Raw genomic sequence first — 13,295 nt, 5'->3', positions numbered from 1 at the left:
TAGTGTCACTCTGATTCCAGAATATTTAAGTAAACAGTTTCAACAAAAATTTAATTATAGTTTCGCTTCAATTCAATTCCTTCCATTTTCATTACGGGGTATAACTTTGTTTACTAAACCGGGGAAGTAAAAGAAAAGGTGGGACCCACACAAAATTTTGGTATTCAATTCCAAAATTTGGAGGATTTGGATCTTTTAGATTAACATAATATTTGGATTACTGATTGCTTGGGCAATTGGAATGACAAATTTGTTCCCTTTATGCCCTCACTTACTTTTTTTATTTCCAAGACTATCCTTTATAAACCTATTAACACTAGTTTAATTATACACAACTCCTTACTTTTTTTTTATTTTCATGCTCATTCACATTATGCACAACTCTATACTCATTCATATGATGCACAACTTCATGCATATGCTGAAGAGAATAATCTAACTTGAAAGAGGAAATTTAAATATTAAAGTAAATACTTAAATTTATAATAAATAAAATAACAAAAACAAAAGCGTTTTAGTGTGTATGAAATAAAAAAGCAATTTTTTTTCTTACTATTATATATTATATCAAATTTTATTAAAAAAAGTATATAAAATATTTGATTTGGAACAATGGCATTTTAGTAATCATATTGGTTTATATTCTGATTTTACTAAATTAATAAACAATTTATAGAATTAGTGTCACTCTGATTCCAGAATATTTAAGTAAACAGTTTCAACAAAAATTTAATTATAGTTTCGCTTCAATTCAATTCCTTCCATTTTCATTACGGGGTATAACTTTGTTTACTAAACCGGGGAAGTAAAAGAAAAGGTGGGACCCACACAAAATTTTGGTATTCAATTCCAAAATTTGGAGGATTTGGATCTTTTAGATTAACATAATATTTGGATTACTGATTGCTTGGGCAATTGGAATGACAAATTTGTTCCCTTTATGCCCTCACTTACTTTTTTTATTTCCAAGACTATCCTTTATAAACCTATTAACACTAGTTTAATTATACACAACTCCTTACTTTTTTTTTATTTTCATGCTCATTCACATTATGCACAACTCTATACTCATTCATATGATGCACAACTTCATGCATATGCTGAAGAGAATAATCTAACTTGAAAGAGGAAATTTAAATATTAAAGTAAATACTTAAATTTATAATAAATAAAATAACAAAAACAAAAGCGTTTTAGTGTGTATGAAATAAAAAAGCAATTTTTTTCTTACTATTATATATTATATCAAATTTTATTAAAAAAAGTATATAAAATATTTGATTTGGAACAATGACATTTTAGTAATCATATTGGTTTATATTCTGATTTTACTAAATTAATAAACAATTTATAGAATTAGTGTCACTCTGATTCCAGAATATTTAAGTAAACAGTTTCAACAAAAATTTAATTATAGTTTCGCTTCAATTCAATTCCTTCCATTTTCATTACGGGGTATGTTGATGCACAAAATCAGCGAAGACTTTGGTACAACAGAAAGTGTCAGGTTTTGTGACCTTCGCTTGGTTGCTTGGTTGCTTCAGTCACTAGTGAGGATAAGTACGTAAATGAATAGAGACAGAGAAGCAAACACAGGATGTACGTGGTTCACCCAGATTGGCTACGTCCACGGAGTAGAGGAGTTCTTATTAGTAGTGAAGGGCTTACACAAGTACAAAGGATCAAGCTCTCAATTTAGTGAGTTCTTGTGAATGATTTAACACAAAATGGCATTAGGCAATATTGTGGGGGAATGACCCCTATTTATAGAAAAACTTGTAGCTTTGTCACATTGACATGTGTCATGTTATGATTGGTTCTTGATGTTGACACGTGCTGCACTCTGATTGGCTTCTAATCTTGACACGTGTCGAGTAGTGATTGGCCTCCTGGTCGGAGGGGAACTCTTCTGGGTCCTTGACAGTATAGCGTTGGCCGGTGCTCGGTAGTTTCGGGATTGGTCAAGTATGGTACAAACAGTGCTCCCCTAAGTTCCCGAGTGAGGGAAACTCCTCGGTTGGGGACTTGCAAGATCCAATCCCTTGAGTAATCACGAAACTTCTAAGTACCGAAGTGTGGTCTGATCTTCATCTGCCCTTCTCTGGAAGTACTTTTCCTCCATCCGGGAATGGTGTATTTAGCTGATGTTGACGCACAAGGTAATGTATCAATTTCACTTGAAGCTTAGTTGTAGTTTCGGGCTTAGTCAAGTGTGATACAAACCCTATGCCCTTGATCAAACCTTCCTAATTCCAATAGGAGATGGAGATTTACGAAAGAAAGCTCCAGTGACACATAACTCCGCTCAGGACCCCCTTGTCCTACAACTTCTTGAGGAAGTAAACAAGTTGAAGGCTGAACGTCAGGCTGAAATACCTGACTGGAACCAACCCAGGCCTGGCCCTCTTACAAGGAGGATCCTCAACACCCCCCTTCAAGCAAAGACAAAGCAAAAGCTTGGCTTGCAACTTTATACTGGAAAAGAGGACCCGATTGAGCACCTTAACCTCTTTGAATCCACCATGGCATACCGGATGCACACCGACGAAGAGCGATGTCTTCTCTTCCCCTCCACCCTCTCTAGTGGAGCTCTAAATTGGTATTGTCGTCTTACACCTGAGACGGTAGACTCATTTGAGGAATTGAGGAAACTATTTGTTTCCCAACACATTTTCCAAACCGATCGCTTGCACTCTGCAGATGACTTGTACACTATCCGCCAGAAGCCAGACGAGTCATTACGTATGTATGTTGGCCGCTTCAGCCATGAATACTCTCGGTGTGCCGAGGCAGACGACAAGACTGCCCTCAAAGCCTTCACGGCAGGCCTACGTGATTGTTTCTTTAAATACATGATCAATGCCAATACTTGGAAGACTTACTCTGAGGTGATGGCGCAGGCTTATAACCATGCCTCCGCCGAGGCAAAGACATATCAGGAGAAACCCCCTACAACCATCCTTTATCAACAAGTGGGAGGTGGAAGCCAGACTCACCTAAATGAGAAGACCTCGACTTTCTAAACAGCAGTGGCACCTCCCCATGCCTTGCATAATGCTTCACCGAATCAACAGACATATCAATTTCAAGGCAAGAGGAAGGATTTCCATCCTCACCACTCTCCTTTCAGTAAAAAGAGTAAGGGACACTATCCCGATAACCAAGGGTATCGCCACAATAGCGCTCGCCCCCAGGCAGTCAATGCAGTGGGTCAAACCCGCGTCAAGGGTATCGCCACAATAGCGAGGTTTTAGCCTGCCATACTTAAGGTGTCTTACGCCTGCCGAGGCGGAAATCGTCCTTCGGGAAATACATGAGGGAGTCTGTGGAGATCATGCTGGATCTCGGTCCCTAGCACACAAGACTTTTCGCCAAGGATATTACTGGCCAACACTCCACCAGGATGCCATCAAAGTATCCCGCTCATGTGACAAATGTCAACGATATGCGGCTATTCCTCATTCCCCTCCAGAGCCTCTTACTCCTATGATCAGCCCTTGGCCCTTCGCCCAGTGGGGACTTGATTTGATCGGCCCAATGCCGGCAGGGAAGGGCAAAGTCTGTTACGCAGTCGTTGCAGTGGACTACTTCACAAAGTGGGCCGAAGTAGAACCCTTGGCAACCATTACTGAGGCAAAGATAGAAGACTTCGTGTGGAAGAACATCCTTTGTAGATTCGGCATTCCCAATGCGATAGTCACTGACAATGGGCGACAGTTTGACAACAAGAAGTTCAGGTTGTTCTGCTCTAAGTTCAACATCAACTTATGCTTTGCCTCTCCAGCTCATCCCCAGTCTAATGGACAAGTTGAGGCCATCAACAAAATAATCAAGCGCACTTTGAAAACCAGCTTGGACAAAGCTAAAGGCTGTTGGCCAGAATTTGTACCCCAAGTTCTTTGGTCATATCGCACTTCATATCGGACTTCAACAGGAGAAACTCCATTCTCACTTGCCTTTGGCACAGAGGCGGTTGTCCCTGTTGAGCTCGAGCAAGCAACATTCCGAGTCCAGAACTACATTCAAAGTGAAAATGACAAACAACTCACCCTCAACTTGGATTTAGTCGAGGAACACAGAAACCAAGCTCACTTGAGGAATGTCGCCTACAAGCAGCGCATCTCCAACTATTATGACTCTAGGGTCAAGCCTCGTTCTTTCAAAATAGGAGACTGGGTCTTAAAGAAAAGATTACTCTGCGACAGAGTCCCGAGTGAAGGCACACTTAGTCCAAACTGGGATGGACCGTATGAAGTCATTGGCATCAGTCGCCCTGGCTCTTACACACTTAGAAGCTCCGATGGCAAGACCCTTGGCCATCCATGGAACGCTGATCACTTGAAGTACTACTACAAATAGACTCACGATGTACAAGTGTTGAGCTATAGCCGTTTGGCATCCTATGTAATGAAGGCCATTTGGCAATGAATTCAATAAAGAGGTAATTTAGCCAACTCAGCCCTCACTCTTTTACATTCATAGCAAGCGATGCCGGAACCCTTCTCAATCAGAAAGCAATCCGTCTTCCACAGTCACTACAAAACAAGCAAATGAAGACCGTGTCAAGCGCCAAAAAAAAAAAAAAAAAAAAAAAAAACAGCTTCATCCAAAAAGCTTCACCCGAAAAGCTTCACCTCCAAAGCTTCACCTAAAAAGCTTCACCCGAAAAGCTTCACCTCCAAAGCTTCACCCACAAAGCTTCACCTAAAAAGCTTCACCCACAAAGCTTCACCTAAAAAGCTTCACCCGAAAAGCTTCACTTAAAAAAGCTTCACCTACAAAGCTTCACCTAAAAAATCTTCACCTACAAAGCTTCACCTAAAAAATCTTCACCTAGAAAGCTCCCTCTACATACTTTCACCATCAAAGCTTCACCCACAAAGCTTCAACACCAAAGCTTCACCTACAAAGCTTCAACACAAAACCTTGCTCCAAATAAACAAATTTTGTTCACAAAACCCAAGATGCCCTTGAACTTGTACAAAAACACTTGGGTAAACATAAACATTTTTTGTTTTACACCCACAAGGGCCCAAAATTTTCCTTCTTATTTATTCACTTATATATGTTCTCAAACATATTATAATAGATCCAACAACAAGCCAAAGTCCCAAATTTCATAATGGACAAAAGTACAAGCAATTCATCAATAATGAAGGTGCTACAAAAATTGGAATCTGCCCCAAAATAGAAATCCAACCCAAGAGACTTTTTCTCTCTCTCCCTCTTCCGCCTCCTTTCATCTATCAAATTTCTGCAACCTCTGCTCTTCTCCAATGGAGCTGAATTTTGGACACCCTATAGTTCTTGAGCATATGAACAACTTTCAAGAAGGAACCATTTCTGTTTGAGCGACGGAAATTAAAGTGTTGAAGCTCCAAACATGACAGTCGGATTCTTGCAGATTTCGAAGCTGCTGTGATGTTTCGAAGATCTGGAAATATTTAACCATTAGTTCATTCTGAATTTTTGATATGTTATGAAAGAGACGATGAGGAACAACTTCAATGAAGAAAGCATGCCGATCTGAACAATAGAAAATGGAGTTTCGAAGCTCACAACAAATCTGACGGGTTGACAGAAAAATAATAACCAGTCATTCATCATACCTGGATTTCTGGAGTTATACTGCTCCGAGGGATCTCAAATTTGGATATGTTGTAGTTCACGAGCTGAGGAACAACTTCAATGAAGAAAGCATACCGATCTGAACAAGAGAAAATGGAGTTTCGAAGCTCACAACAAATCTGACGGGTTGACAGAAAAATAATAACCAGTCATTCATCATTCCTGGATTTCTGGAGTTATACTGCTCCGAGGGATCTCAAATTTGGATATGTTGTAGTTCACAAGCTGAGGAACAACTTCGATGAAGAAAGTATGTTGATCTGAACAAGAGAAAATGGAGTTTCGAAGCTCACAACAAGTCTGACGGATTAACAGAACATTGATGAACAGTTACTCATCATACTTGAATTTCTGAAGTTGTACTACTCCGATGGATCTCAAATTTGGATATGTTGTAGTTCACAAGATAAGGAAAAACTTTCATGAAGACGACTTTGCAATCTGAGCTATAGAGAAAGGTGTTATCTTGCATCCACTCAGGCTGATTAGTGGAAACGAAAAGCAATTCCACCAAAGAAAAGATGAAAAAGAGAGAAAAGCTACTAATTGCACTTGATCTTGTCTAGTCAATAGCATGCAGCATCAAACACACAAAAGTTGGAAATATTTTTAGATAAAGCATATACGAATGTGTGACATCGAAACAAGAATTCGTTACTTTGACAAATTAGTAACACGCGAGACACCTCATTCGGCAACTCTTTTCGCCTGAAGACTTGGGGGACTCCCACCATATGCTACTGCACCTTGATACTCGGCAGTCTCACAACCACTCAGTGACTTGGATTTTTCAAGTCTCCAACCGAGAAGTTTTCCTCACTCGGGAAATTAAGGGAACACTACCTCAAACTACATGCTTCACTCACAAAGCTTCAACAATACAGGTTTCAACAAAAGCAAAAATTCAAAGAACTTTATGAAGAAGGCTTTGGTGTATTTAACACAATATGTTGAAATGAAGCAAAGCTTATTTATTAATATTTTCGATAAGCCACAAATATGTACATATACATGAGTCAAAATAAACAAACAAAAGGGAGCCTTCACAAAGGTTGCTTAGGGGAAGTCTCAGCAATCGGTAGAGCCCCAGAAAGAGAAAGCACCGGAGGGTGGTTATCCGGAGCCTCAGTACTTGACAAAACCCCAGAAGGAGGAGGCATTGGAGGTTCATCATTTGAAGCTTCATTACCAGGTACAACCCTAGAGGACGAAGGCAATAAATGCCTTTGGAACAAACCCACAAACCGCTGATGATCAAGTAAAACCTTACCATCAGATTCCTTCATCTGGTCAAGCTTCCTCTTCATGTTTGTAGCATAGTCATGGGCGAGCCGGTGCAACTGCTTATTCTCATGCTTAAGCCCTCTAATCTCCTGTTTGAGACTCATCACTTCAGCAGCCAATGATTCAACTTGGCGGGTTCTAGCAAATAGGCGTTGGGCCATATTAGACACAGAACCTGCACACTGAACACTAAGAGCCAGAGAGTCCTTAACAGTCAACTCATCAGACCGTTTGGAAAGTAGTCTATTATCTTTGGGAGTGAGAAGGTTCCTGGCCACCACTGCAGCGGTCATATCATTCTTCATCACAGAATCCCCAACGGTAAGAGGACCAGTAGGGGATATGAAGGATGGGCGCCATATGTTGTCTGGAGAAGGCGTGGCTGTCTCTTCTCCAAGGTTCAAGTCAAAACGACGGTCGGAGGGTCCAGACATTTTCAAATGTGTTGAAGAAGGAAGAGGTCAGACAAATCAAGATCTTAGAAGTGCAAGAAATGAGCTTCTACTGGTAGAGATTCAAGTGTGCTGTGGAACTTAATGCCAGCCTCTATAAAAATCTGCACTCGACGGAGCTACAGAAATCGAAGAGGCGTTTGCTTTCTCAAAAGCTGGGCTGCTCAGAGACCACGAGGGCCGATCTCAGAAATCGAAGAGGCGTTTGCTTTCTCAAAAGCTGGGCTGCTCAGAGACCACGAGGGCCGATCTCAGAAATCGAAGAGGCGTTTGCTTTCTCAAAAGCTGGGCTGCTCAGAGACCACGAGGGCCGATCTCAGAAATCGAAGAAGCACCTGCTTTTTCAGCCTCGTCAGCACCTGTCACATGCACACTCAGCTTTGCGGAAATTACGGGCAATCTGTCGAAGATTTCTGGTGAAGTAGAAAGCACGTGAATCTTACTGTTCAATCACTGCTCTCCATATGCACCATCAACTCCTCGGGTACCACATATAACTTTGTCAAAGATCTCTGACAAAGTTTAGGCACGAGAATTTCGAAGTTCCAGCTACCCTACTATTACCCATAAGGGTAAAGGAACAGCACCACTGCTTGACAACTGGAAAGTCCCTATGTGTGTCGACCTCCGGGTTTTGCGGCAAGACAGGTTGGCAAGAACGTCCAACCTTTACTCACATTCGAGAAAAGACTCCCAACATAATTACTTTCTAAAAAACCGGAGTAGCACCGCTTTCCGAATCTCGAGAGTCAGATCCTCGACGGGATTGCTTGTTCGAAAACCGAAGAGGCACAACTCTCAGAACTTCGAGAGCCAGATTTCCTTAGATAAAGCTTGTCTGTAATCTTCACACGTAACATCAGCTTTCCAGATACCACATACCACTTTTTCAAAGTGCTCTGACAAAATTAAAACACGTGAAGCTGGCAGCTCCCACTACATTGCTGTGACCAAGAAGGGTAAAGGAATAGCATTACTACTTGTTATTGGGAAATCCCTATATACATTGACCTCCCTCCTCAACGGACAGGCAAACCTGCAAAAATGCTCAACCCTTTCTCGCATTCGAAAAGGCACCCTCAACATAACCTCTCGAAATACTCAGCTTTATTTCCCCCCGATAATACCTCAGCAAATAAGCCACACCAAGAACAAGAGTATCTCATATCATCAGGGTCGAAAGCAAGAGTATCCCATATCATGCTTTCTCCCTATCTTTGTCTTTGTCCTTGTCCACACCTGCAGGACAAGGAGAAAGAGAGCAGTCAGTCGGAACCTGAAATCAAACCTCCAATTTGGAACTGACTGCCTGGAGCCTTTGCCTGGTTGCTTACTTAGCATTGCTCTCGAGTACTCATCCTCAACTGCTGTCAAGGTCACGAATTCCACCGGCAAATACCTCATGACAGTTGATCAGATATTGGCTCTTTACACTGAAGCTGCCAAGCGTGGATGAGTCACTATGAAGGAATGTTCTGAAGGACCATTTAAATGCAAAGGTTGCACACCACTTCTGCCATGCAAAAGATTGAAGCAGAAGGTTCAACGGTGAGCTGAAACAGATCACTACAGCACGACACCTTTCCATACCACATTCATTATTCCGTCAACAGCAAAAGTATCCCATATCATCAAGGTCGAACGTACTCTAGATTTGATGGACTTGTTTTGACCCTCAAATTTTTGAGTCGGCCTTATACTCTGAAGGGCACCAGAAAACCCTCCAGCACAGTTCAAGAATAAGCCTGTGGAAAGTTACTTCTTCAAAAGCAAAAGTATCTCATATCATCTCTTATCCATTTGCTTCTCCTTATCCTGGCAGTTGAATGAGAGACAAGGAGAATGAGAACAATCAACCGGAAGCCGAAGTCAAACCTCTGATCCTGGGTTGCTTACTTGGAAGTTTGACTGCTTACCTTGTCTGTCACCTCTTTCGGCAGATCTCCTAGCTCGGCGACTTGGGGGACTCCTACTATAGGGTTTGTATCACACTTGACTAAGCCCGAAACTACAACTAAGCTTCAAGTGAAATTGATACATTACCTTGTGCGTCAACATCAGCTAAATACACCATTCCCGGATGGAGGAAAAGTACTTCCAGAGAAGGGCAGATGAAGATCAGACCACACTTCGGTACTTAGAAGTTTCGTGATTACTCAAGGGATTGGATCTTGCAAGTCCCCAACCGAGGAGTTTCCCTCACTCGGGAACTTAGGGGAGCACATCCTACTATAGGGTTTGTATCACACTTGACTAAGCCCGAAACTACAACTAAGCTTCAAGTGAAATTGATACATTACCTTGTGCGTCAACATCAGCTAAATACACCATTCCCGGATGGAGGAAAAGTACTTCCAGAGAAGGGCAGATGAAGATCAGACCACACTTCGGTACTTAGAAGTTTCGTGATTACTCAAGGGATTGGATCTTGCAAGTCCCCAACCGAGGAGTTTCCCTCACTCGGGAACTTAGGGGAGCACTGTTTGTACCATACTTGACCAATCCCGAAACTACCGAGCACCGGCCAACGCTATACTGTCAAGGACCCAGAAGAGTTCCCCTCCGACCAGGAGGCCAATCACTACTCGACACGTGTCAAGCTTAGAAGCCAATCAGAGTGCAGCACGTGTCAACATCAAGAACCAATCATAACATGACACATGTCAATGTGACAAAGCTACAAGTTTTTCTATAAATAGGGGTCATTCCCCCACAATATTGCCTAATGCCATTTTGTGTTAAATCATTCACAAGAACTCACTAAATTGAGAGCTTGATCCTTTGTACTTGTGTAAGCCCTTCACTACTAATAAGAACTCCTCTACTCCGTGGACGTAGCCAATCTGGGTGAACCACGTACATCCTGTGTTTGCTTCTCTGTCTCTATTCATTTACGTACTTATCCTCACTAGTGACTGAAGCAACCAAGCAACCAAGCGAAGGTCACAAAACCTGACACTTTCTGTTGTACCAAAGTCTTCGCTGATTTTGTGCATCAACAGGGTATAACTTTGTTTACTAAACCGGGGAAGTAAAAGAAAAGGTGGGACCCACACAAAATTTTGGTATTCAATTCCAAAATTTGGAGGATTTGGATCTTTTAGATTAACATAATATTTGGATTACTGATTGCTTGGGCAATTGGAATGACAAATTTGTTCCCTTTATGCCCTCACTTACTTTTTTTATTTCCAAGACTATCCTTTATAAACCTATTAACACTAGTTTAATTATACACAACTCCTTACTTTTTTTTTATTTTCATGCTCATTCACATTATGCACAACTCTATACTCATTCATATGATGCACAACTTCATGCATATGCTGAAGAGAATAATCTAACTTGAAAGAGGAAATTTAAATATTAAAGTAAATACTTAAATTTATAATAAATAAAATAACAAAAACAAAAGCGTTTTAGTGTGTATGAAATAAAAAAGCAATTTTTTTTCTTACTATTATATATTATATCAAATTTTATTAAAAAAAGTATATAAAATATTTGATTTGGAACAATGGCATTTTAGTAATCATATTGGTTTATATTCTGATTTTACTAAATTAATAAACAATTTATAGAATTAGTGTCACTCTGATTCCAGAATATTTAAGTAAACAGTTTCAACAAAAATTTAATTATAGTTTCGCTTCAATTCAATTCCTTCCATTTTCATTACGGGGTATAACTTTGTTTACTAAACCGGGGAAGTAAAAGAAAAGGTGGGACCCACACAAAATTTTGGTATTCAATTCCAAAATTTGGAGGATTTGGATCTTTTAGATTAACATAATATTTGGATTACTGATTGCTTGGGCAATTGGAATGACAAATTTGTTCCCTTTATGCCCTCACTTACTTTTTTTATTTCCAAGACTATCCTTTATAAACCTATTAACACTAGTTTAATTATACACAACTCCTTACTTTTTTTTTATTTTCATGCTCATTCACATTATGCACAACTCTATACTCATTCATATGATGCACAACTTCATGCATATGCTGAAGAGAATAATCTAACTTGAAAGAGGAAATTTAAATATTAAAGTAAATACTTAAATTTATAATAAATAAAATAACAAAAACAAAAGCGTTTTAGTGTGTATGAAATAAAAAAGCAATTTTTTTTCTTACTATTATATATTATATCAAATTTTATTAAAAAAAGTATATAAAATATTTGATTTGGAACAATGGCATTTTAGTAATCATATTGGTTTATATTCTGATTTTACTAAATTAATAAACAATTTATAGAATTAGTGTCACTCTGATTCCAGAATATTTAAGTAAACAGTTTCAACAAAAATTTAATTATAGTTTCGCTTCAATTCAATTCCTTCCATTTTCATTACGGGGTATAACTTTGTTTACTAAACCGGGGAAGTAAAAGAAAAGGTGGGACCCACACAAAATTTTGGTATTCAATTCCAAAATTTGGAGGATTTGGATCTTTTAGATTAACATAATATTTGGATTACTGATTGCTTGGGCAATTGGAATGACAAATTTGTTCCCTTTATGCCCTCACTTACTTTTTTTATTTCCAAGACTATCCTTTATAAACCTATTAACACTAGTTTAATTATACACAACTCCTTACTTTTTTTTTATTTTCATGCTCATTCACATTATGCACAACTCTATACTCATTCATATGATGCACAACTTCATGCATATGCTGAAGAGAATAATCTAACTTGAAAGAGGAAATTTAAATATTAAAGTAAATACTTAAATTTATAATAAATAAAATAACAAAAACAAAAGCGTTTTAGTGTGTATGAAATAAAAAAGCAATTTTTTTTCTTACTATTATATATTATATCAAATTTTATTAAAAAAAGTATATAAAATATTTGATTTGGAACAATGACATTTTAGTAATCATATTGGTTTATATTCTGATTTTACTAAATTAATAAACAATTTATAGAATTAGTGTCACTATGATTCCAGAATATTTAAGTAAACAGTTTCAACAAAAATTTAATTATAGTTTCGCTTCAATTCAATTCCTTCCATTTTCATTACGGGGTATAACTTTGTTTACTAAACCGGGGAAGTAAAAGAAAAGGTGGGACCCACACAAAATTTTGGTATTCAATTCCAAAATTTGGAGGATTTGGATCTTTTAGATTAACATAATATTTGGATTACTGATTGCTTGGGCAATTGGAATGACAAATTTGTTCCCTTTATGCCCTCACTTACTTTTTTTATTTCCAAGACTATCCTTTATAAACCTATTAACACTAGTTTAATTATACACAACTCCTTACTTTTTTTTTATTTTCATGCTCATTCACATTATGCACAACTCTATACTCATTCATATGATGCACAACTTCATGCATATGCTGAAGAGAATAATCTAACTTGAAAGAGGAAATTTAAATATTAAAGTAAATACTTAAATTTATAATAAATAAAATAACAAAAACAAAAGCGTTTTAGTGTGTATGAAATAAAAAAGCAATTTTTTTTCTTACTATTATATATTATATCAAATTTTATTAAAAAAAGTATATAAAATATTTGATTTGGAACAATGGCATTTTAGTAATCATATTGGTTTATATTCTGATTTTACTAAATTAATAAACAATTTATAGAATTAGTGTCACTTTGATTCCAGAATATTTAAGTAAACAGTTTCAACAAAAATGTAATTATAGTTTCGCTTCAATTCAATTCCTTCCATTTTCATTAGGATCATGTAAAAGCGTCATAAAAACCTCCTCTAGGTCAGTTGCTAGCACACGCTGCGTATGTAATCGGCACGTGGCTTGCTTGTTTAAAAGCGAAAGATGGAACAATTTGTCTCGTGAAATCAATTTACTATTATACCCCCAATTTCTTCCTCCTCCGGTTTTCATTTCTTTTTCCGGAGGACAAGAAAGTATATTTATGCTTTGTTTAATGAAA

At 38.3% G+C, this 13,295-nt stretch overlaps 1 long non-coding RNA gene across 1 annotated transcript; it reads right to left on the bottom strand.

The window, feature by feature from the left end:
- Positions 1–5,029: 5,029 nt before the first annotated feature.
- Positions 5,030–7,116, bottom strand: LOC126631627 (uncharacterized). Its single transcript, XR_007626421.1, has 2 exons — positions 5,610–7,116; positions 5,030–5,434 (listed from the first exon to the last, which is right to left on the bottom strand). It is a non-coding gene; the product is annotated as an uncharacterized LOC126631627 (long non-coding RNA).
- Between the last annotated feature and the right edge of the window lie 6,179 nt (positions 7,117–13,295).

The sequence above is a fragment of the Malus sylvestris genome, chromosome 8, assembly GCF_916048215.2.
Source record: "Malus sylvestris chromosome 8, drMalSylv7.2, whole genome shotgun sequence".
In the NCBI taxonomy this organism is placed as follows: Eukaryota; Viridiplantae; Streptophyta; class Magnoliopsida; order Rosales; family Rosaceae; genus Malus; species Malus sylvestris.
The sequence above is the reverse complement of the archived record's forward strand: the minus strand, read 5'-3'. Positions and strand labels throughout refer to the sequence as shown.